This window comes from Bufo bufo, chromosome 1 (genome assembly GCF_905171765.1).
Source record: "Bufo bufo chromosome 1, aBufBuf1.1, whole genome shotgun sequence".
Lineage (NCBI taxonomy): Eukaryota > Metazoa > Chordata > Amphibia > Anura > Bufonidae > Bufo > Bufo bufo.
The window spans coordinates 360,064,810-360,091,821 of NC_053389.1; positions in this window are offsets into that span (position 1 = coordinate 360,064,810).

The following is a 27,012-nucleotide window of genomic DNA, read 5'->3' on the forward strand; positions in this document are numbered from 1 at the left end:
AGCAGCCTTACAGAAGATGATGGACGGCAGGTTGCGGCAGTGGCATAATAGAGGCAGTGGCAGCAGCAGCTGTACCGAACGTGATAGTTGGAAAGTCGTATAGGTGGCATGATGCAGGCCGTAACAGCAGCCACACATAATATGATGATAGGCAGAAAGAGACCAACAGTGGTAAGATGGGACACCACCAGCAAGACGAGGTCTAATCAGAATCAGCTAGAGGAGTGATAAAATGTCAGTTTTAATGCAGTAAACACGTACAAGCAAATTTAAATTTCAAATGTGTGGAAACTGAATACACATAAATGGATGATTGAGGCATTAGTGGCATTATACAGGCCTTAGAATGCATCCGTACAAAACGTGATGTTAGGCAGACAGACAGCAACAGTGACAAGATGTGGTACCGCCAATTAGGCTACTTTCACACTAGCGTTCGGGGCTCCGCTTGTGAGTTCCGTTTGAAGGCTCTCACAAGCGGCCCGGAATGGATCCGTCCAGCCCTAATGCATTCTGAGTGGATGCGGATCCGCTCAGAATGCATCAGTCTGGCACCGTTTGTCCTCCGCTCCGCTCAGCAGGCGGACACCTGAACGCAGCTTGCAGCGTTCAGGTGTCCGCCTGGCCGTGCGGAGGCAAACGGATCCGTCCAGACTTACAATGTAAGTCAATGGGGACGGATCCGTTTGAAGTTGACACAGTATGGCTCAATTTTCAAACGGATCCATCTCCCATTGACTTTCAATGTAAAGTCAAAACGGATCCGTTTGCATTATCATGGTAATGCAAACGGATCCGTTCTGAACGGATCTAAGCGTTTGCATTATAGGTGCTGATCCGTCTGGGCACATACCAGACGGATCCGACCTAAACGCAGGTGTGAAAGTAGCCTAAGTCGAAGTCTATTTTTGGGAATCAGACTGAGGAGTGAGAAAATACTGATATTGATGTAGTAGTCATGTACATATGCTGCCTTATATGGGGCTGAGCATGGTACCAAGCACAGCCTCTAAGCAGTGTATGGTGCTGTGCTTGGTAAGCACAGAGAAGGCCACGGAGAACACAGGAGCCCCGGTGCCTTCTCAATCAGCTGATTGGCAGGTCCAGGATGTCAGACCCCCACAGATCAGATACTGATAGGTCATCAGTAGTAAAATCACTTTAATAAAATTGCCCCCCCCCCCCGATTTTTTTTTTATTGCAACTGTGTCAAAACGGAATATACATAAACGGATAATTGAGGCTTGACGCTCAATTTCAACTTAATACACACACTAGTAGATTGCTGCCACATCTTGGGTATTGCTGAAGTATTCACATGTAGTCCTGATCAAAAGTTTAAGACCACTTGAACTTGTTGGATCATAACAAGGTTCCAAGTAGAGCTTCAACATGCAACAAGAAGAAATGAGAGTGAGACAAAACATTTTTTGGGCATTCAATTAATTGAAAATAACAATTAAACTGAAACAGGCTGTTTTTCAGCTGATTCAAATTTTAGGACCACATGCCTTTAAAAGGCCAAATCTGTGCAAAGATGTGGATTCATTGTCATTTTCTGTCAGGTGGTCACACGTTGTTATGGCAAAGGCAAAAAAACTCTCCCTTTTTGAACATGGTCGGGTTGTTGAACTGCATAAGCAGGGTCTCTCACAGCAGGCCATCGGTGCTGAGGTGGGACGCAGTAAGACAGTAATTTGGAATTTCTTAAATGATCCTGAGGGTTATGGAACAAAAAAATTCAACTGGAAGACCCAAAAAAATTTCATCAGCACTGAGCCGGAGGATCCAATTGGCTGTCCGTCAAGACACTGGACGATCCTCGACCCAAATTAAGGCCCTTACTGGTGCTGACTGCAGCCCCATAACCATCAGACGGCATCTGAGACCGAAGGGCTTCAAAAACAAAAAACGTCTTCAAAAACCTCGTCTCCTTGAACGCCACAGAACTGCTTGTTTGGACTTTGCAAGAGAGCACCAAACATGGGACATTCAAAGGTGGAAGAAAGTTATATTCTCTGATGAGAAGAATTTTCACCTTGATGGTCCTTATGGTTTCCAACGTTACTGGCATGACAAGGAGATCCCACCTGAGATGTTTTCTATGCGCCACAGTGGAGGGGGCGCCATAATGGTCTAGGGTGCTTTTTCCTTCAGTGGAACAATGAAGCTTCAGGAAGTGCAATGGGCGTCAAACGGCTGCTGGCTATGTCCACAATGCCCGCAGGACAAGGGACTTCTTCCAGGAGAATAACATCACTCTTTTGGCACATCCTGCATGTTCCCCTGATCTAAATCCAATTGAGAACCTTTGGGGATGGACGGCAAGGGAAGTTTACAAAAATGGACAACAGTTCTAAACTTTTGATCAGCTGAAAAACAGCCTGTTTCAGTTTATTCATTGTTTTCATTAAATTGAATGCTCAAAAAATGTTTTGTCTCACTCTCATTTCTTCTTGTTGCATGTTGAAGCTCTACTTGGAACCTTGTTAAGATCCACTATCCAATATGATTTTTTGCCATTTTTCAAGTGGTCTTAAACTTCTGAAAAAACCCCACAAAAAAAAAAGGGATTTCTGTGACAATGGGGGGGGGGGGGGGGGGGGGGGGGATGAAAGGAGGCACAGTGGCCTCATTCCTTCCTCCCTGATCCTCACTTCTTCCTCCCTGGCTGACAACTTCCCTATTCTACACACACAATTCTTCTTCTTCTTCCCCTTCTTTGTAATCCTAGGCTTTCCCTTCACAGCCCCTTATTGTTTTTTTCACTCTCTGACTATCTAAGATCATCTTTCCTGACAGTATACTGTAAGACCAAACCATCCGCATTCACAGCCCAGCACATTCTGCTCATTCTACTAGGGCACCTCCCTGCTTGCTGCAGAACCAATTGGCTCATTCAGGCTGTCTGTCAACCTGGGAGCCAATCAGAGAAATTCCTCCACCCCACTTCCTCCCAGGGTGATGTGAGACACATTCTTCTTCCTCCCTAGTGCTTTTTTTCCCACCAACATGGGCACTAAAATCACGCTACACACCGTTTTAGTGGTTTAGTCCGAAACAAACCTAAAATTTTTGTCTGTGTCTGGCATACGAAAAATAGCAAAGTTCAAACTTAACCCGGTTCGGTCTGAACTGGTTTGCTCATCCTTAATCCCCAGTGACAAAAAATGTATGTTATGTGTCAATTGTTGCACAATGATGTTCCTTGTTGTCATTTTGATCAAATGGGTGCAAAAATGACCACTTTCTACTGTACCTCAAATGCCACATGGCTCCTGAGAACTATTGTCACGTACCGGCAGGACAGGTAGTGGATCCTCTGGACCAGAGAGGCGATGGCGCGGGTTGTACTAGAGGACCGGTTCTAAGCAGTTACTGGTCTTCACCAGAGCCCACCGCAAAGCGGGATGGATTTGCTGCGGTGGTAACTACCAGGTCGTGTCCCCTAGTAACAACTCGACCTCTCTGGCTGGTGATATGGCGTGGTACACAGGGAGAAGGCAAGAGCGAAGTCGGATGTAGCAGCGGTCAGGGCAGGCGGCAAAGGTTCAAAGGCGAGTGGACGGTAGCAACAGGTACGGCAACAGGTAAGGCAAACTAACATAGAAAGGAACGCTTTCTCTGAGGCACAAGGCACAAAGATCCGGCAGAAAGCTGTGGGAGGAGAAGGTATAAATGGGCAGTGCACAGGTGCAGCCTAATTAAGTCAGCACTGCCTCTCACAACCTTAACCCTTAATAACCCCTTTGGACCAGGCACCAATCACCGATGCACTGGTCCTTTGAATCTAAGTCCTTTGAATCTAGAGAGCGAGGACGCACACGCCGAGACGCTGGAGTGCTGCCTGGGGGCATACGCTGTGAGCGCTCCGAGGCCAGCAGGGGACCCGGAGCGCTCAGCGTAACAACTATTCTAGCAAAATCTGCAGTCAAAAAGCCAAATTATCCATGCTTCATGACTTAGCCCACAGTAACCTTGTTTTCTTTTATTGATGAGTTAGTGCTGGTTTTTATTTGGATTTTCTATGTGTAAATCTCACTTCATTCAGCCAATTTACTACAGTTCTGTCACAAACATTGACGTATGCACAATGGTTTTTCTTTTGTTTTGTTTCAATTTCAAGGCATATTTCATTTTTTGTCCTGACACTTTGGCATCTTTTTGATCAATCCATAGGTTTTCCCTTTATAACTCTACCATTTTTTTTCCACCCCAAATCATATAGCATACTGGGAACACTTGGCATGCTCTGAATTGGATTCCCATCCTGAAGATTTTTTAGAATGCCTTCACACACATCAAAATTTTCATTGTCTTAACATCTATTTAAGCTTTAACCCATGTTATTCCCTAGACCTTAATAACACATTTTTGGTGTGTTGTTTCCTTTTTGCCCAAAAATATCATACATCCCAGCTTTTTTAGCCATTTTTAGCCAACCAGTGTGTTGGAGCACTGGTTTAATGACCTTGCATGCCTTGTCTCTTATATAAAAATGAGTTTCTGTCTGTCTGGAAGTCTGTCTGTCTGCTCTTTATGCGGGACCAAATGACTGGACCGATGTTCACCAAATTTGGCACACATGTACATCAGGTGTCCGGGAAGGTTTTAGACCTCTCTAGGACGTACCGTTCCTGAGATATTCCCAAAAAATGACCTGCATTAGCCAATACAAGCCTGCAAGTCTTTATCTTCAAATCCCAAATGCAATACACACAGTTTTACTCCAGGTTTCCATAACAACCCAGTCATTTTTCTTCACTGCCGTAGGTCAGCTTTAGGCTAGGGCTACAGGATGACAATAAGCCGCATGACACATAGTGCACAACTACACTGCTACATGCATCCATCTTGGATGGATTTTTTTCAAGTGTCGTGTCGCAGTCGCAGCATGTCGCAGTGCGACATTATAGCCTATTATTATAAAAATTGTTGAGACAAAATGTTGCGTGACACATGTCGTTGTGTAGCCCTCGCATTAAAGGGGTAGGGCGCTGTGGAGGTCACTGTTAAATAGGTGGGCACTGTGGAGGTCAATGTTAAAGAGGCAGGCCCTGTGGAGGTCACTGTTAAAGGGGCGGGCACTGTGTAGGTCACTGTTAAAGGGGCGGGAAATGTGGAGGTCACTGTTAAAGGGGCAGGTACTGTCTGTCTGTCTGTTCTTTTTGCGCGACCAAATGACTGGATCGATCTTCACCAAATGTGGCACACAGGTACATCAGGTGTCTGGGAAGGTTTTAGAAAAGGTTTCAGCTCTCTAGGACGTACCGTTCCTGAGATATATCCAAAAAATTACCTGCATTAGCCAATACAAGCCTGCAAGTCTTTCTCTTCAAATCCCAACTGCCATACACACAGTTTTTCTCCAGGTTCCCATAGCTTGCACCTGCGATTTGTCTCAGGAGGTGCTGTTCCGTTTTTTGCTTATATGTATATTATAGAGGACCAGGCATTTTCTTTGGAACTTAGCATTCCCCGCCCATCCTCCACCCCTTGGTGTTTTTAATCAGAGTAAGGCCTCATGCACACGACAGTTTTTTTTTGCGGTCCGCAAAAACGGGTTCCGTAGTTCCGCGATCCGTGTCCGTTTTTTCTTCCTTGATTTTTGGAGGATCCACGGACATGAAGGAAAAAGTTGTTTTGGTGTCCGCCTGTCACGGCGGACGTGCACAGTTAAACAGACAACACACCAACCAGGCTCTGGACGAGAGACAGGGGAAGGGTCACCTCCTAATTTATCCCTGACCTCTTTCCCTGCAATGCTCAGCCCACAGACAAACCTTGATGGTAGATTTGCTGTGTCCACCAGCCTAAACTAACAGAACCCTGAACTCCCTGAGATGGTGAAGTTGGGAGAAAGGAGCAGCCAGCTCGCACAGAACCTGGATGGGTAAGATGACATCAACAACCAAACAAGAAAAGACACTTATCTGCTGAGAGCAGGAACAAACAGCCAACCTTCCTTCCAAACTTTCCAGACACTAATGAACAGTATAGCCTGCTCAGAGCACTTTAGCTGGAGACCATTTAAACTAATGACTCCACTCCACGAGGCGGATCCAGCACAGCATCAAAACAAATGCTAGACTCGTGCTGCAATCCTGGCTGACCTCCGCACATCGTCAGAGTGGGGCATGACAGTACCCCCCCTTCTACGGGTGACCTCCGGACACCCTGGACCAACCTTATCCGGATGGGACCTATGAAAGGCCCTCACCAGATGGCTGGCGTTGACATCTGACACCGGAACCCACATCCTCTCCTCAGGACCGTATCCCCTCCAGTGAACCAGGTACTGGAGGGAACCCTGCAAAACTGTCGAGTCGAGAATCCTGGAGATCTCGAACTCCAAGTTTCCCTCGACCAGAACAGGAGGAGGAGGCAATGGCGATGGTACCACCGGTTTAACATACCTTTTTAGTAAAGACTTGTGGAAGACATCGTGGATCCTCCAAGTCTGCGGCAGATCAAGTCGAAATGCCACAGGATTGATCACAGCAGAAATCTTATATGGACCAACAAATCTTGGACCCAGTTTCCAAGATGGCATTCTCAACTTGATATTCCTAGTGGACAACCACACCAAGTCACCCACACACAAGTCCGGACCAGTCACACGTCTCCTGTCAGCCATTCGTTTATACCTCTCACCCATCCTCTCCAAATTCCCTTGAATCCCCCGCCAGATAGAGGATAAGGCAGAAGAGAATCTCTCCTCCTCTGGCATCCCGGAGGAACCAGACCCAGAAAAGGTACCAAACTGAGGATGGAAACCGTATGCGCCAAAAGATGGCGACTTACCCGTGGACTCCTGCCTACGGTTATTCAATGCAAATTCTGCTAAGGGCAAGAATGAGGACCAGTCCTCCTGATTCTCAGCCACAAAGCACCTCAAGTAGGTCTCCAGGTTTTGATTGGTACGCTCCGTCTGACCATTCGACTGTGGATGAAAAGCCGACGAGAAAGAAAGTTGAATGCCAAGTCGAGACCAGAACCTAGAGACAAACTGCGTGCCCCTATCAGAGACAATATCCGAATGAATACCGTGCAATTTAACAATATTATCCACAAAAATCTGCGCCAGAGTCTTAGCGTTAGGCAGACTTGTTAGTGGTATAAAGTGAGCCATTTTACTGAAACGATCGACTACCACCAAAATCACTGTTCTCCCGGAGGAACTCGGTAGATCCGTAATAAAGTCCATGGACAAATGTACCCAAGGACGAGATGGAATAGACAATGGAAGAAGTGAACCAGGCGGTCGAGTATGAGCAACCTTAGACCGAGCGCAGGTTTCACAAGCTGCCACGTAATTCTCAATACTCTTACGCAAACCTGGCCACCAGAACCTCCGGGACACCAGATCACAGGTGGACTTACCACCTGGATGTCCAGCGAGAACAGTATCGTGATGTTCCTTGAACACCTTGTATCGTAGGCCCTCAGGAACAAACAACCTCCCTGGGGGACACAAGCCAGGAGCCCCCTCCTGAGCTCCCAACACCTCCATCTCCAATTCAGGATACAGAGCGGAGACCACCACTCCATCCGCCAAAATCGGTGCTGGATCTTCTGAATCACCTCCCCCAGGGAAGCTGAGAGACAAGGCATCTGCCTTGACGTTCTTGACCCCTGGGCGAAAGGTAACCACGAAATTGAACCTGGTAAAAAACAATGACCATCTGGCCTGTCTAGGGTTCAGACGCTTGGCAGATTGCAGGTAAGCCAAATTCTTATGGTCTGTATACACAGTAACGGGGTGAGAAGCCCCCTCTAACCAGTGACGCCATTCTTCAAAGGCCAACAACTCCCTATCTCCAACATCATAATTCCTCTCGGCGACCGAGAGCTTCCTGGAGAAGAAGGCACACAGGACCCACTTGCCAGGAGAAGGACCCTGCGAAAGCACCGCCCCAACCCCCACCTCTGATGCATCAACCTCGATCACGAATGGCTGAGATACATCCGGCTGCACCAGAATGGGAGCAGACGCAAAACGCTCCGTAATAGCCGAAAAGGCCTGCAATGCCTCATCCGACCAGACAGAGACATAAGCACCCTTCTTGGTCATATCAGTAAGAGGTTTGACTAACGTGGAATAATTCAAAATAAATTTTCTATAATAATTCGTAAACCCCAAAAATCGCATCAAAGTTTTCTGATTCTCCGGTCGATTCCCACTCCAGAACCGCCCGGACCTTTTCGGGGTCCATACGAAAACCAGAATCAGAAAGCATGTATCCCAAAAATGGAAGCTCTTGCACAGCAAACAAACATTTCTCCAATTTGGCGTATAACTTATTCTCCCGCAGGATCGTCAAAACCTGTCTCACATGATCCTGATGGGTCTTCAGATCAGGAGAATAAATTAAAATGTGATCAAGGTAGACTAATACGAACCTCCCCACCAAATGATGAAAAATATCATTGACGAATCGCTGAAATACCTCTGGCGCATTCGTCAACCCAAAAGGCATTACCAGGTTCTCAAAATGACCCTCGTGCGTATTGAAGGCCGTTTTCCACTCATCCCCCTCCTTGATCCTGATCAGATTCTATGCTCCTCTCAAATCCAACTTGGAAAACACCTTGGCTCCAACAATCTGATCAAAAAGATCAGAGATCAAAGGCAGGGGATATGGATCCCGGATTGTAATACGATTCAGCTCCCGGAAATCCAAACACGGTCTCAGTGATCCATCTTTCTTCTTCACGAAGAACAAACCTACAGCCACTGGAGACTTAGATGGTCTAATATGACCCTTTGCCAAACTCTCGGCGACATACTTTCGCATAACCTCTCTCTCGGGTTGAGAGAGGTTGTAGAGCCGAGACTTGGGCAACTTAGCCCCCGGAATGAGATTCACAGGACAATCATAGTCACGATGAGGGGGCAATTCCTGAGCCCCACCCTCCGCAAACACGTCCGAAAAATCTGAGAGATACTGAGGCAAGGCCGTAACGGACACTTCAGAAATAGATGTGACAAGACAATTATCCGAACAAAACTTGCTCCAACCAATGATTTGTCTCGCCTGCCAGTCTATAATTGGGTTATGTTTAGACAACCATGGCAACCCCAAAACTATTGGAGCTGGCAAATCCTTCATGACGAAACAGGAAATAATCTCTGCATGTGAATCACCCACCCTTAAATGAATATCATGAACAACGTGAGTAAGGCTCCCTTGAGAAAGAGGGGAAGAATCAATGGCAAAAACACGAATCTCGTTCTCTAACGTGCAAATACTTAGTCCCAAACCCTCAAGAAACAGAAAGTCAATTAAATTTACCCCAGCACCACAATCAAGAAAAACATCAACAAACACATTTCGAGACTCTAGCGCCACCATAGCTGAAAGGAGAAAACGGGAACTGCAGGAAACTTGCATACCAGTCTGCTCTACCACACCATTCATACTACCAAGTGTGAGGGAGGTTTTTTTTCTTTTTCTTTTTTCTTTATCACTTTCCCCTGTGATTCAACATACGGACAAGAAAAAACAAAATGACCCCTATTTCCACAAAAGAAACATAAATTGTGCGCTTTACGAAAGTCTCTACTATCCGAATGGAAAGATATCTGACCTAATTGCATGGGTTCCTCTCCTACTTCAGAATAACAAGCAATATCTCCCTGGGCAGCTGGTGAAACAAAACCACACGCGGGAGGAATCCCCTGCACAGAGGGACCCATACACCTCTCTCTGATACGTCTATCCAAACGTATCGCCAAAGACATTGCATTTTTCAAAGTATCTGGGTATTCATGAAAAGCCAGAGCATCCTTCAACCTTTCAGACAACCCCTGACAAAACTGGCTACGTAACGCGGGGTCGTTTCACCCTGACTCAGTAGCCCACCTCCTAAACTCTGTGCAGTAAACCTCAGCAGTATGTTTACCCTGTAGTAAGTTATGTAATTTTGACTCTGCCATCGAAACTCGATCTGGGTCATCGTAAATCAATCCCAGGGCTTTAAAAAATTCCTCCACCGACCGGAGAGCCAGAGAACCGGGCGGCAGGGAAAAAGCCCAGGATTGCGCGTCCCCTTTTAGCAAAGACATGACGATACCCACCCTCTGATCCTCATTACCTGATGAAAATGGGCATAATCGAAAGTACAACTTACATGATTCCTTGAAACGGAAAAAAATCATCAGTACCCCCTGCAAATTTCTCTGGAAGAGCGACTTTAGGCTCCCCAACAATTTGACCTGTACCTGAAGCCAACACCCTCTGACACTGTGTGACCGTACTACGTAGATCCGCAACCTCCAGGGACAAACCCTTCATGCGGTCAACCAGTGCATCAATTGACGCCATCACATAAACGCTGAGCAATGGCAGTTGCAGTTACAGTATGGCGGATTATAATGTCACGGCGGACGTGCACAGTTAAACAGACAACACACCAACCAGGCTCTGGACGAGAGACAGGGGAAGGGTCACCTCCTAATTTATCCCTGACCTCTTTCCCTGCAATGCTCATCCCACAAACAAACCTTGATGGTAGATTTGCTGTGTCCACCAGCCTAAACTAACAGAACCCTGAACTCCCTGAGATGGTGAAGTGGGGAGAAAGGAGCAGCCAGCTCGCACAGAACCTGGATGGGTAAGATAACATCAACAACCAAACAAGAAAAGACACTTATCTGCTGAGAGCAGGAACAAACAGCCAACCTTCTTTCCAAACTTCCCAGACACTAATGAACAGTATAATCCGCTCAGAGCACTTTAGCTGGAGACCATTTAAACTAATAAGAAAAAAATAAGGGGTTGGGTCAGCACAACCTGCCTGTAGGTGCAGATCGCTATGGCGAAATACATATACAAACGGAAAATGCAAATGTGATCGCCCATGAACAGGTAGGAACAAGAGTTAGGGACCACTCATGAGACAGCCTTGACGCGGTGAGTGGCTTACTATGCTTTGGCCAAAATATAAACCAATGTCTCATCCAGCATGGAGGGCAGAGTGCTGGATGTAGTGTGCGATCACATTTGCATTTTCCATTTAAACTAATGACTCCACCCAGTGCACCTGATGCGAGGCGGATCCAGCACAGCATCAAAACAAATGCTAGACTCGTGCTGCAATCCTGGCTCCATACGGATCCGTCCTGACTTACAAAGCAAGTCAATGGGGACGGATCCGTTTGACGTTGACACAATATGGTGCAATTGCAAACGGATCCGTCCCCCATTGACTTTCAATGTAAAGTCAGGAGTCCCTATTAATATACCATCGGATCAGAGTTTTCTCCAATCCGATGGTATATTTTAACTTGAAGCGTCCCCATCACCATGGGAACGCCTCTATGTTAGAATATACCATCGGATTTGAGTTAGAACATCAAAACTCAGATCCGACAGTATATTATAACACAGAGGCGTTCCTATAGTGATGGGGACGCTTCAAGCTAGAATATACTAAAAACTGTGTACATGACTGCCCCCTGCTGCCTGGCAGCACCCGATCTCTTACAGGGGCTGTGATCAGCACAATTAACCCCTCAGGTGCGGCACCTGAGGGGTTAATTGTGCGTATCATAGCCCCCTGTAAGAGATCAGGTGCTGCCAGGCAGCAGGGGGCAGACCCCCCTCCCTCCCCAGTTTTTAATTCATTGGTGGCCAGTGTGGCCCCCCTCTCCCTCCCCAGTATTAAATTCATTGGTGGCCAGTGCGGCCCCCCTCCTCCTCCTACTGGTAAGTGACAGGTCTGTGCTATAAGCAATGCGCCGCACAGACCTGTCACTTTACCAGTAGGAGGAGCACACAGCCGGTCACAGACAGCGCAGGTAAGTTTAATGCTTCTAAAATTGCTAAGTAACCATGGCAGCCAGGACTGCAGTAGCGTCCTGGTTGCCATGGTAACCGATCGGAGCCCCAGCGATTAAACTGGGACTCCGATCGGAACTCTCTGTTGCCACCAATGATGGGGGTGGGGATTTTAATTAGGGGGGGAGGGGGGCCGCACTGGCCACCAATGAATTTAATACAGGGGAGGGAGGGGGGTACGCACTGGCCACCAATTAATTTATTACACGGGAGGGAGGGAGGGGGGGACGCACTGGCCACCAATGAATTTAATACAGGGGAGGGAAGGAGGGGGGGACGCACTGGCCACCAATGAATTTAATACAGGAGAGGGAGGGGGGTCTGCACCCTGCTGCCTGGCAGCACCCGATCTCTTACAGGGGGCTATGATATGCACAATTAACCCCTCAGGTGCTGCACCTGAGGGGTTAATTGTGCGGATCACAGCCACCTGTAAGAGATTGGGTGCTGCCAGGCAGCAGGGGGCAGTTATGTCCACAGTTCTTAGTATATTCTAACTTGAAGCGTCCCCATCACCATGGGAACGCCTCTGTGTTAGAATATACTGTCGGATTTGAGTTTTCACAATGTGAAAACTCAGCTCTGAAAAAGCTCTATGCAGACGGATCTGCGGATCCGTCTGTTTCGAAAGTAGCCTACGGACACGGATCACGGAGGCCTATTACATCTATTTCATGACAGGATTCCCAAAAATACGCTTAACTTAACTAAACAGCTTCTTGGCACTGCTAGAATTTTAATTCCCATGCTGTGGAAATCATATTCACCTCCGTCACTCACACAATGGACGGAAAAGGTTGACTCCCTATACCGCCTAAAGAAATTAGCTAGTTGGGAGAATAGAACCCACTCCCTGTTTAAATCCATCTGGAATCCTTGGGCACAGCATAGACACTTTTCTAAGTAATAAGAATCCCCCAGAAACAGCAGTGATTCATTCATCTATATACACCTTACACGCTTACCTTCCAAACCATATTTTTTCTATCCTCACTTTACCTAGCATAGCTTCTTAAATGTATAGGTATCTCTGTTGCAAGTGCACCTACTATATGTTGACCTCTTCTCCACGACATACTCTCATACAGGACCTTTCAACCCCTTCCCACCTAGTACCTTTCTGACCCCCCTCCCTTTTTTAGTTCTTTTTAGCAGGGTCAGATGACACATATTTGGTTCTACTACTTGGTTAGGCTTGTTGATACTATATCTTTATACAAACTGACCTACTAATTGAATATCCATATCAACATAACAATTTTATGATGATCTGTTCTTATATCATATGATCGTTTGTGCCTATATTGATTTACTAGCTGTGCCGGAATGTGCTCGCTGTATACTGTATTATATTATATTATACACTCACCTAAAGAATTATTAGGAACACCTGTTCTATTTCTCATTACTGCAATTATCTAGTCAACCAATCACATGGCAGTTGCTTCAATGCATTTAGGGGGTGGTCCTGGTCAAGACAATCTCCTGAACTCCAAACTGAATGTCAGAATGGGAAAGAAAGGTGATTTAAGCAATTTTGAGCGTGGCATGGTTGTTGGTGCCAGACGGGCCGGTCTGAGTATTTCACAATCTGCTCAGTTACTGGGATTTTCACGCACAACCATTTCTAGGGTTTACAAAGAATGGTGTGAAAAGGAAAAAACATCCAGTATGCGGCAGTCCTGTGGGCAAAAATGCCTTGTGGATGCTAGAGGTCAGAGGAGAATGGGCCGACTGATTCAAGCTGATAGAAGAGCAACGTTGACTGAAATAGCCACTCGTTACAACCGAGGTATGCAGCAAAGCATTTGTGAAGCCACAACACGCACAACCTTGAGGCGGATGGGCTAAAACAGCAGAAGACCCCACCGGGTACCACTCATCTCCACTACAAATAGGAAAAAGAGGCTACAATTTGCACGAGATCACCAAAATTGGACTGTTGAAGACTGGAAAAATGTTGCCTGGTCTGATGAGTCTCGATTTCTGTTGAGACATTCAAATGGTAGAGTCCGAATGTGGCGTAAACAGAATGAGAACATGTATCCATCCTCAGGATGTATCCATCCTCAGGATAATGCACCATGTGACAAAGCTCAAATCATTTCAAATTGGTTTCTTGAACATGACAATGAGTTCACTGTACTAAAATGGCCCCCACAGTCACCAGATCTCAACCCAATAGAGAATCTTTGGGATGTGGTGGAACTGGAGCTTTGTGCCCTGGATGTGCATCCCTTAAATCTCCATCAACTGCAAGATGCTATCCTATCAATATGGGCCAACATTTCTAAAGAATGCTATCAGCACTTTGTTGAATCAATGCCACGTAGAATTAAGGCAGTTCTGAAGGCAAAAGGGGGTCCAACACCGTATTAGTATGGTGTTCCTAATAATTCTTTAGGTGAGTGTATATAAAAAAAACAATAAAAAGAGCTTTGAAAATAAAAAAAATGTATAACCATAAATGGAATTAAAACCAGCTATTGTCAGTGAAACACCATTTAACTGTTTTTCATGTCTAGAGTCGTGGTACCAAAAATGTATCTACCCATGTCTAGTAGAGATGGCCTTGTGGTTCGCCCGGCTGTCGTTTCACGGGACAATTTGCGCGTTCATGATTCGCCGAACATGCAAACATATGGCGATGTCCGCCGGCGCCATATTCTTTTGCATTGCGCCGAACTTTGACCCATGACACACACATCAGGTGGGAAAGGAGAGCCAATTGAGATGTTTCAGCACATGGACACACCCCCACCCTATAATAGAACCCAATCTGGCAGCCATTTTACATTCTGTGTTTTCCCAATGTAGGGAGAGGTTGCTTTGTGGAGCAGGGACAGACTGTTAGGTACACCAAACACTAGCTAATAGTGCCACAAAAGTCTTGTTAAGGACTGGTATAGGTGTGCTATAGATAGGTGTGATATACTGAGGGGTGAGATATACTTATAATTATAATTACAGTTGAGCGGACATCTGGAAGTTCGGTTTTGACGGGTTCGGCCGAACTTCGCAAAAAAGTTAGAGTTCGGGACCCGAACTTGAGCCCAAACCCCCTTGAAGTCGAACCCCATGTGGATAGGAAAATGACTTAAAATAACATAAAATACATAAAAATAAAAAATAATAATCTTGATCTAGGAGGAGGAGGTCCATATGGAGTAGGAGGTTGAGGAGGGGGTGGATATGGCGGTGTAGATGGAAGCGGCGGTGGAGGAGGAGGTTTTTGTTTTTTATTTTCTAAGTATTTTTTTGTTTAAATTTGGGTAGACCCCAAAACATTTGGAAAAATAAAAAATAAAACAAAGAGAAAGTGCACTGGAGTACAACAATGGCTGGGTGAGGCCGGTATACATGTCTATTCTGCACAAGGTACGGACAAGTCCTGTGGGATCCCTGCCTGGTTCATTTTGATGAACGTGAGCTTGTCCACAATGGCTGTGGACAGGCGGATGCACTTGTCTGTGATAACCCCTTCCTGCCGTGCTAAACAAACGTTCAGACAATACACTGGCTGCAGGGCAGGCCAGCAGCCCCAAGGCGTAAAGGGCAAGCTCAGGCCATGTGCCCAATTTGGAAACCCAGAAGTTGAAGGGGGCAGACCCATTAGTCAGTACATGTAGGCGTGTGCACACATACTGCTCCACCATGTTGCTGAAATTCTGCATCCTGCTAATACGTTCCATATCAGCTGGTGGTGTTGGTTGTTGTGGCGTGCTGAGAAAACTTTTCCACATTTCGGCCATGCTAACCTTGCCTTCTAAGGTGCTGGAGTTGCCTCAGCTGTGTTGGTGACCTCTTCCTCCTCCTATGCCTTCGCCTTGTGCTTCCACTGAGCCCCGGCTGTCAGGTGGGAATGCCATCAGCAATGTAGAGCAGGGGTTTTTCACTGGTAAAAATGGGTTAATGTCAACCATCAATGTAACAGACGAATTTTAGAAATTTAGGTCCCTGTCACCTATGCAGAGCAGGGGTTTGTATATGGCAAAAATGGTAAAATGTCACCCGAGAATGTAACAGACGGATTTTTTGAAATTTTGGTCCGTCTCACCTAGGCAGAGCAGGGGTTTATTCACGGCAAAACTGGGTTCATGTCACCCATCAATCGAACAGAAGATTTTACAAAATTTAGGTCCCTGTCACCTATGCAGAGCAGGGGTTTATTCACGGCAAAAATTTTAAAATGTCACCCAAGAATGTAACTGACACTTTTGCACACTGCTCCATCTTTTCCTGTGTTGTTGCCTCTGTGCGACCACTGCCTCTTCCTCCAAACTGCACACGTCACTCGCATGACCTTGATTCCATGTGGGGTCTAGTACCTCATCATCCTCCACATCATCTTCCACCCAGTCTTCACCCCTGCCATCCTTGTCGGTCTGCAGACTGCAGAAAGCCACAGCGGTTGGTACCTGTGTTTTGTCATCATCAGAGACGTGCTACGGTGGTCTTCCCATGTCCTCATCCTGAAACATAAGTGGTAGGGCATCTGTGCACTCAATCTCTTCCACTTCTGGGGCAGGGCTATGTGGATTGCCCACGGAAACCCTGCCAGCAGAGTCATCAAAAGCATAAGAGACTGCTGCATGACTTGGGGCTCAGACTGCTTGGCTGATTTGCAAGGTGGTGAGTTGAAAGACAGATGGCCATGGGCTGTAGGTGCCAACTCTGAGCTTTCAGCAGGGGACTGGGTGGGAGAAAATGTGAATGAACTGGAGGCACTGTTAGCCACCCAATCTACTATCGCCTGTACTTGTTCTGGCCTCACCATTCGTAGAGTGCATTCGGGCCTACCAAATAATGCTGAAGGTTCTGTCGCCTACTTGCACCTGAGGAAGGTGTTTCACTTGTGCGTGTAGCTTGCACAGATCGACCACGTCCTCTACCTGCAACAGGAGCTCCACCAACACCAGCAGCACCACAACCAGGGCCACGTCCCTTATTTGACGCTCTCCTCATTCTTTGCATTCACCCACCAAACTAACAGATGGTTTATGTCAGGCAACAATGTAACCGCAAATAGTCAACAATTAAGTTCACTGACAGAAAAGCTGTGCCGGTGTCATAAAGAGTAAAATTTCTTGAGGTCACACAACAGTGTGACAAGCGAATTTAATACAAATACTTCAAATTTGAATTTGTCAAATAGCAATATAACAGCAGTATTTACTGGTTTTATTTGACTGCCAGAAATGCAGAGCAGGCTGCAAATGTACTATCTAGCACAAAAAGTGAGTTTTATTCAAACGACAATATAACAGCAGTATTTAACGGTTTTAGTGGACTGTCAGGAATGCAGCGCAGGCCACAAATGTACTATCTAGCACAAAAGTGTGCTTTTTTTCAACCAACAATGTAACAGCAGTATTTAACGGTTTTAGTGGACTGTCAGAAATGCAGCGCAGGCCGCAAATGTACTATCTAGCACAAAAAGTGATTTTTTTTTTTCAACCGACAATGTAACAGCAGTATTTAACGGATTTATTTGACTGTCAGATATGCAGTGCCGGTGTCAGAAAGAGAAAAAAAATCGCTTTAGGTCACACAAATATGTGACAGAGTAATGTAATTGAATTATTTTCACTGGCTGGTATGCACTGCAGGCCGCAGGGGTACTTGGCCGCCAAAAAAAGGAAATTTGTCCCCCTGGAATCTAACAGATGGATTTGATGAATAGATTTTCCCTGTCAGATATTCAGCACAGGGGTACTTCACAGATTTTTTTTTTAATATGTCTCCCCCCTGGGGCCCTGAAGTCACTGACAGATTACCTATATTATTTTTCCTTCCCCTGGCACATATTCAGTGCAGGTGTCCTTAAAAAATGCCTAGATGTCGCCCACTGAGCTACCAGAACAGGATTAAAGTAATGTCCCTGGCACACATGCATTTGCAAGTGCACTGCACTTGCAAAAATGGTCGCCGACACCCACCTAACAAACAGACTGATTAAAGCTTATTTCTCTGTGGCACCAAGAACACCAGAATTGTTTCTAATCTCTCCCTCACACCTGCAGCATCCTCTCCCTACACTAGTAAGAGCTGATGTGACGTGCGGCGCTACGTGACTCCCACTTATCTAGAGACTGTGTCACATGCTGCACTGGCCAATCGCAGCCATGCCATTAGTAGGCCTGGCTGTGATGGCTTCTAAGGGCACACTAATTAAACGCTTGTTGATTGGCTACCCTGCAGCCATTCAAAAAGCACCATTAAATTGCCGAACACCGAACTCGAACTCAAACTTTTACGAAAATGTTCGGGTCCGGGTACAAAAAAAACTAAAGTTCGGTATGAACCCGAACTTTACAGTTCGGGTTCGCTCAACCCTCCTTATAATATACTTTCTAACATAGAAAGTATATTATAGTGCATTGGTATTGTGCGGCAGTTGTGTGCAGTTCTGCTGCGATACCACAGCAAAAATAGAGGGGAAAACGCTATTGGAATAACTAATTGCAATTGGTGTGATATACCTATAATATACTTTGTAACATAGAAAGTATATAGTGAATTTGTATTGTGCAGCAGTTGTGTGCTGTTCTGCTGCGATACTGCAGGTATATAGAGGGACAAGCTCTATTGGAACAACTATTTGCAACAGGTGTGATATACATGTTGCACAAAAAAAAAATGATTGAGGGGTGCATTATACCTGCTTCCACATAATACTGATTAAGGGGTTTAATATACCTACTTCCACAAAATACTGATTGAGGGATGCAATATACCTGCTTCCACCACATATTGATTGAGGCCTGTGATATACCTGCTGACACAAAATACTGATTAAGGAGTGCTATATACCTGCTTCCACAAAATAGAGATAAAGGGGTGCCATATACCTGCTTCCACAAAATACTTATTAAGGGGTTTTATATACCTGCTTCGACAAAATACTGATTAAGGGGTTTGATATACCTACTTCCACAAAATACTGATTTAGGGGTGCGATATACCTGCTTCCGCAAAATACTGACTATGGGGTTTGATATCCCTGCTTCCACAAAATACAGATTGAGGGGTGCGATAAACCTGCTTCCACCAAATATTGATTAAGGGGTTGTATATACCTGCTTCCACAAAAAACTGATTATGGGGTTTGATATACCTGCTTCCACAGGGGTGCGATATACCTGCTTCCACAAAATACTGATTGAGGGGTGCGATATACCTACTTTTGCAAAATAATGATTAAGGGGCTGGATATACCTGCTTTCACAAAATACAGATTGAGGGGTGCAATATACCTGCTTCCACCAAATATTGATTAAGGGGTTGTATATACCTGCTTCCACAAAATTCTGATTAAGGGGATTGATATACCTGGTTCCACCAAATATTGATTGAGGCCTGCGATACACCTGCTTCCACAAAATACTGATTAAGGGGATTGATATAAGTGCTTCCACCAAATATTGATTGAGGCCTGCGATACACCTGCTTCCGGAAAATACTGATTATGGGGTTTAAAATACCAGCTTCCACCAAATACTGATTGAGGCCTGCAATATAGATGCTTCCACAAATACTGCTTTTCTCTAGGGACTTTGGCACAGGGTCATTTTGAAAATGACACTCAGAGGAAGAGGCAGGCCTTTCCGCAGAGGTGGTAGGAGTCGAGCAGGTGCATCAGGCCGGAGCCTAAGTGGGAAGATGGAGAAATTGTGTGCGATTACATCAAAGGACGCACCAGAGTTGGTTGAGTGGCTCACTCAGCCTTCTGCTTCTGCACCCTCGTCATCCTCTGTATCTGCCCCATCCTCACTCTCTACAATCTGCTCTATCAACTTTCGATGTTCTTTTCTGCGCCTACCATAGTGATCACGGTTAGCGGCATATCAGGGTTCCACCCCGGAGAGGGAGCGTGAGAAAGAGAGACCACATCGAAGGTAGATCAATGGATGAAATTTGATTGTGATCGAGCGGAAATGTGGGAGAAGCTATTAAAACAGAAGAATTTTAAAGAAATTAGGGGGCGCGCGGCAATTACCCACTCCTGACTTGGGGAGGTAGTGACGATAAATAAGAATACAATGATTATTTAAAAATTATAGGGAATGTCACTGTGGTATGTTGGATTAGGAAACGTTAGCCAGGAAAGGCCCTGCTGCAGCTTTGTTGACTCTAGATAACTTCTGCCTGAGTATACTGCCCCACCATGTGGCACGTCCCTGTGATGTTCACGATCCATTTGGATATCTTCTCTATCAACTTTCAATGTTCTTTTCTGAGCCTACCATGTTGATCACAGCTATCGGCGAATCAGGGTTCCACGCCGGAGAGGGAGCGTGAGAAAGAGAGACCACATCCAAGGAAGGTTAATTGTTTCAAATTAAATATGATAGAGTGGAAATAAGGGACAAAGCATTAAAGCGCAAATGTGGGACAACTTGTTAAAGTTTAAGCATTGAATGAAAGGAGGTTGGCGCGCATCAATTAATGATATTTTTTCATTGCAATCCGTTATATATTGGTTTAGTGACTTTAGGGTTATGGACTTAGTAGTTACGTTAATGCTTTTGATGTAGATTAATTAATTTATAGTGTTCATGAATTATATTACTGTTGTGTGTTGTACGTTCTTTGTTGCCTGTTTTATAGTTTTTTAGATAAATATTAATATGGTTTTGTGTAACGGGGCGCCGAAGGCGCACTGGCTCTCGCATCAGCCGAAGACCTGCTGCTCAGCTTCGGGAGCGAGGATCTGAGTTCGGCCTCGTTCCCAGGGCGGCTTTGCTAGTTGGGAGGCTCCCTGCTCCTAGGTCTGCCTTGAGCACCGAGCTGATCACTCGGTGCTCGACTTGTCTATCTGTCGGTCATGTGACGCTGGCCACGTCACATGACCCTCACTCCCCACTATAAATACAGGCAACCTGCTGGCTACAGGTTGCCTGTGATTTTGGTCCCTTAGGCTGTGTATTATTATTGTTATTAAGCTTACCTTTGGATTTGACCCTTGATCTGCTTCCTGACACTTCTTCTGCCTTCTCCCTGAACCTTGACGCTACCTCTCGGATTTTGACCTTGGCTTGCTTTTGGATTTTGTCTTTGCCTCTTCTCTTGTACTGACGTGACCTCCCAGATTTTTAACCTCGGCTCACTCTCGGATCTGTCTCTGTCTCCTCCCTCGTACTGACGTGACCTACTGGACTGACCCCGGCTAGTTGACCCGCCTCACCCTTCCATTTTTGATGGTACCTTGCTTGTTCCACCTCTCTGTCCGCTCGAGTGCTACCTCTCATTGGCTGTCCGCTTCCCTGCTGTCTCTATCTCTCTGCTTGCACTTACTCAGGTCAGGGACTGTCGCCCAGTTGCGCCCTGTCTCCTAGGGCGGGTGGTGCAAGTAGGCAGGGACAGGGGACCGGGTGGCAGCTCAGGGGGTGCACCTCCACTCTATATTTATACCCGTGACGCTACCCCGTGACAGTTTTGTGCACTTTAGTATAAGAAATTTTTTATATATTTTAATGCTCGTTACATCTTAATTAAATTGTATGCCTCATTGAGATACTTTACGGAAATCAGTACACCAGTAACATAAGCTTGCTGTAAAAAAAACTTTTTACATGGATTTAATTAGGGTCCGGGTTTTTGGACTGAGAGCCCAGACAGATATAGTGGCACAGGTCACTCCCGTACTCCATCAAGGGTTTTTATAAAGTGGGGATTAAAAATGCTGTTCTTTTCAAGTGTGGACAGGAGATGTGAAAACTGAACCTGCAGAGAAATGAGCATGGTCTCTGACAGACCCTAAAGAGTGGTGATATACTAATCTTTTTGTTACACTGCTTGGAGTGAACGCAAAGTGTGGGACCTTAGGTTACGCAATATCTGAAGTCTGAATAAAAATTTCAGGTTGAACTTGAACTTGTTTATAATTCTTTGCTTGAATAAAATCTGCCTGTGGTGAAGACTAAACTGACACTTGTATGTGTGTGGGGACATTGAGTAAATTAAAACATCAACAGAATATATTTACCCTCCTGGCAAGGGGTGGTCATTACCTTGTCTTCTTCCTCCTCATCATCCTCCTCGACCTCATCTGCATCAGGTGGGCTATGGGCCTGATGCCCTGATGGTCCTGCCTGTTCCTGCTCCTCATCCTCTGTCATCTCCTCCTCTTCCACCACCACCTTCTTTCTAGAACGCTTAGAGCGTACTTTCGGAAGAGGAGTGTAACGGGGTGCCGAAGGCGCACTCGGTCTCCCATAAGCCGCAGACCTGCTGCTTAGCTTCAGGAGCGAGGATCTGTGTTTGACCTCGTTCCCAGGGCAGCTTTGCTAGCTGGGAGGCTCCCTGCTACTAGGTCTGCCTTGAGCGCCGAGCTGATCACTCGGTGCTCGACTGGTCGGTCTGTCGGTCATGTGACGCTGGCCAAGTCACATGACCCTCACTCCCCACTATAAATACAGGCAGCCTGCTGGCCACAGGTTGCCTGTTAATTTAGGTTCCTGGCAGTTGTTGGATACCTGTGTACTTTCCTGATCCTGTTCCCTGACGATCCTTTGCCTGCTCCTCCTGTACTGCGCATCCTTCCTGGTACATTGACCTCGGCTTCCACCTGACTTTTCTTTGCGGACTCCTTTGGTACTTCTCGACTCTCCTGGTATTTATGACCCCGGCTTCTCCTGACCTTTCTTTGCTTATCCCTCTGTACTGCGTTGTCCTCTTGGTTTTGACCGGGTCCGTTCACTATCCGTTATTTGTCTTGTCTGTCCTTCCCACACGTATGCTAAGTTAGGGACTGCCGTCCAGTTGTCCCCTGTCATCAGGACTCATGAGGCAAGTAGGCAGGGCAAGGGGTGAGGGTGGAGCGCAGTGGTCACTATCCTCCCCCCTGTGTGTGTGTGTGTGTACGTGACCGTTACAGATTAACAGGCCCAATAACCACTGCATAATGAATCCTCTGGTGACCCTGACTGACCATGTCTCTAATCTGACGCAGATGGTGCAGGAGCTAGGGGAAAAACTCAGTTCTTTTGAGTTAGGGCAAGGTTCTTTCACTCCTCAAGCCTCCAGTCCGCATTTTGAGCCCCAGATTAAGCTCCCAGAACCCTTTTCTGGAGACCGGAAGAAGTTTCTCTCTTTTAAGGAGAGTTGCAGACTTTACTTCCGTTTGCGCCCTGTGTCCTCTGGCCCCGAGAGTCAACGCGTGGGCATTATCATTTCCCGACTACAGGGTGATCCCAAGGACTGGGCGTTCTCTTTACCTGCTGGCACCAGTTGTTTAACTTCTGTGGAGGGGTTCTTTCAGGACCTGGGTACCCTCTATGATGAACCAGACAGGGTTCTAGTAGCCAAGACGGCTCTAAAGGCACTGGTTCAGGGCAATCTACCTGCGGAGGATTATTACACCCAATTCAGAAGGTGGTGTGTCCCCTCAAGATGGAACGAACCAGCCTTGAAGAGTCAGTTCAGGTCAGGTCTGTCTGATAATTTAAAGGATCTTCTGGTCAGTTATCAACTTCCAGAGACCATAGAGGAGATGATGACCCTTGTTGTCCGACTTGACCGACGGGTTAGAGAGAGACGACAGGAACAACAGTTCTCTTCCCAGATGGTGGTCCAGCCAGAGGCCTATCCCAGAGACAATGCTGAGGTCTCCACCGAGGAACCCATACAGGTTGGCATGACCCGAGGGAATCTTCGCCGCAGACATGGAGAATGCTTTTACTGTGGAGATCCTGACCATTGGATCAACCAGTGTCCTAAGAAGGTCCTCTCTGTCAAGTCTCCTAAGGAAAGGCAACCTAAAGACCAGGTACACCCTGATTTTTCTAAATGTAAGCTTTTGGTACCCATTATGATTTCTCTGGGGGTAGATAAATGGCCGGGTAAGGCCTTTATTGATTCTGGCTCAGCGGCCAGCATTATTGACTCTGAGTACGCTGTAAGATTGGGTATTCCAAAGTTTGCTTTACCAACTCCTATCCATGTCATGGCTATTGATGCTACTCCTCTTATTGGTGGTACGGTGAGCTCATGTACCTCAGAGATTTCTCTAACCGTGGGTGTGTGCCACTCAGAGAGATGTTCCCTTTTAGTCCTGGAGAACCTACCGGCTGAGGTGGTACTAGGGTTGCCTTGGCTCCGACTACATAACCCCACTATAGATTGGTCCAAGGGGGAGTTGGTGAGATGGGGGCCTAAGTGTGACTCGTGCTTGTCCGTGGTACAGGCTGGGGTCTCAGTAAAGTCTGATACTTTACCCACTGTTGTTAGGGAATATTCTGATGTATTCTCATCACCAACCCCGGAGGTTCTACCCCCCCATAGACCTTATGATTGTACTATAGAGCTAGTAGAGGGGGCCAAGTTTCCTAAGGGGCGAATTTATAATCTTTTTAAGCCCGAACGCAAGGCCATGGAAGATTATATTAAAGAGAGCCTTGGTAAAGGGCATATTAGACCTTATGTCTCTCCAATGGGGGTGGGGTTTTTCTTCGTTAAGAAAAAAGATGGTGGTCTTAGGCCATGTATCGATTACCGGAGATTAAATAAAATCACTGTCCAGAATAGATACTCCCTCCCCTTGATTCCGGATTTATTTAACCAGGTTCTGGGGGCAACATGGTTTTCCAAGATTGACCTGAAAGGGGCATACAATCTAATCCAAATCAAGGAGGGAGACGAATGGAAGACGGCGTTCAATACTCCGGCAGGACACTTTGAATATCAGGTGATGCCTTTTGGACTCAGCAATGCCCCAGCTGTCTTCCAAAACTTCATGAATGACATTCTTAGGGAGTTCTTAGGTAAATTTGTTATTGTCTATCTTGACGACATTTTGATATTCTCTCCTGACTTCGAATCCCATGTGTCTCATGTTAAACAAGTATTAGAGGTGTTGAGGGAGAATCACCTATCCGCTAAGCAAGAGAAATGTGTCTTTGGTGTACAGGAGATTCTGTTTCTAGGGCATGTTCTGACTCCTCACGCCTTCAAGATGGATCCTGGTAAGGTACTAGCAATTAAGGAATGGGTAAGACCTTCATCCTTAAAGGCCTTACAACGGTTCTTAGGTTTCGCCAATTACTATCGTAAATTTATTATGAATTTTTCCATAATTGCTAAACCGTTGACCGACCTTACTAAGAAAGGGGCGAATTGGTCTACTGAGGCCATTTCTTCATTTGAAAAATTAAAAATGGCATTCAGTAGCGCTCCCATTCTGATCCAGCCTGATCAGGAGAGACGTTTTATTGTGGAGGTGGATGCGTCCGAGGACGGCACAGGAGCAGTCCTTTCACAAGGTCCTGCTAGCCTCACTAACCTGAGACCATGTGCCTTCTTCTCCAGGAAATTCTCTCCCACGGAGAGAAACTACGACATAGGGGATAGGGAGCTGCTGGCCATTAAATGGGCATTTGAGGAGTGGAGGCATTTTCTGGAGGGGGCAAGGCATTGTGTAACTGTGGTCACTGACCATAAAAACCTTATGTTTCTCGAGTCTGCTAAGAGGTTGAATCCCCGTCAAGCCAGATGGGCTCTGTTTTTTACTCGTTTTGATTTTTACATTACGTTCAGGCTGGGAAGTAAAAATGTGAAGGCGGACGCATTATCTCGGAGCTTCCATGCTTTTCAACCTACTGAGGTACCACCTGAATCCATGCTACCAGCAAAAATCTTCATAGCAGCTCTAACCCAGCATATCTCGGCTCGCATTAGGTCTGAACAACATCTGGCACCGGTATCCACCCCAACAGATAAGTTGTTTGTTCCCGTACAATTTTGTCTCCAGCTGTTGGGCGAGTGTCACGATTCTGCCTTTTGTGGACATCCGGGTGTTGAGGGCACTAAGGATCTGGTTTCTAGATCTTATTGGTGGCCCACTCTAACTAGGGATGTTAAGTCCTACGTGTCAGCCTGTGAGGTTTGTGCCAGGTCCAAGACACCTAGGACTCGCCCTGCTGGCAACCTACGACCCCTACCCATTCCCAGTAGACCCTGCTCCCATATCTCGATGGAATTTCTAACTGACCTACCGCCGGCGGAGGGTAAGACTGTGGTTTGGGTAGTAATCGATAGGTTTAGCAAGATGGCCCATTTCATTTTCCTGTCTAAACTCCCGAATGCCAAAACCCTGGCGTCTATTTTTGTGAAAGAAATTGTTCGATTGCATGGTATCCCGGAAAATATTGTTTCTGACAGGGGTGTGCAGTTTGAGTCCAAATTCTGGAGGGCCTTCTGTCAAAAATGTCAAATTTCATTGTCTTTTTCCTCTGCCTACCACCCTGAGAGTAATGGGCAGACTGAACGCCTTAATCAGTCTGTGGAACAATTCTTGAGGTTGTATGTTGCTGATGACCAGCAATTACGGGTGAAATTTCTTTCATTGGCTGAATTTGCTTTGAATAACCGTGTCAATTCTTCTGCTGGGGTTTCACCTTTCTTTTGTAGCCATGGTTTCCATCCCCGTTTTCATTCTGGGTCATCCGTCTCCTCCTCTAACCCTGAGGCGGATAGGCTCTCCTCTGAACTGTGCACAGTTTGGGCCCGGGTTCAATCAAACTTAGAAAAGGCTCAAAGTTCTCAGAAACTCAAGGCCGATAGGAGACGTTCAAGGGGGGTGAATTTTCAGGTTAAGGATAAGGAATGGTTGTCCTCCAAGAATCTCTCTCTTAAGGTAGATTCTAAAAAGTTTGCTCCTCGTTTTATTGGACAATATAAGATCACGGAGGTGATTAACCCAGTATCATTTAGGCTGGAATTGCCCGAGTCATTCCACATTCATAATGTGTTCCATAAATCTCTACTTAAAAAATATTTTTAACCGGTAGTACCATCGAAAGCCTCGCCTCTGCCGGTTCTTGTTAATGATGCTGTCGAGTATGTGGTGTCTAAAAGAGTGGATGTTAGGAAGGTGCGTAATTCCTTGCAGTACCTGATTCACTGGAAGGGGTATGGACCTGAAGAGAGATCTTGGGTACCTGCCAGGGAGGTTCATGCTCCTAAATTTGTTCGAAAATTTCATTTAGAACACCGTAAAAGGCCATCGCCTGAAGTCTTGGGTCCGGTGGCCCCTCGTAAAAGGGGGGATACTGTAATGGGGTGCCGAAGGCGCACTCAGTCTCCCATCAGCCGCAGACCTGCTGCTTAGCTTCAGGAGCGAGGATCTGTGTTTGACCTCGTTCCCAGGGCGGCTTTGTTAGCTGGGAGG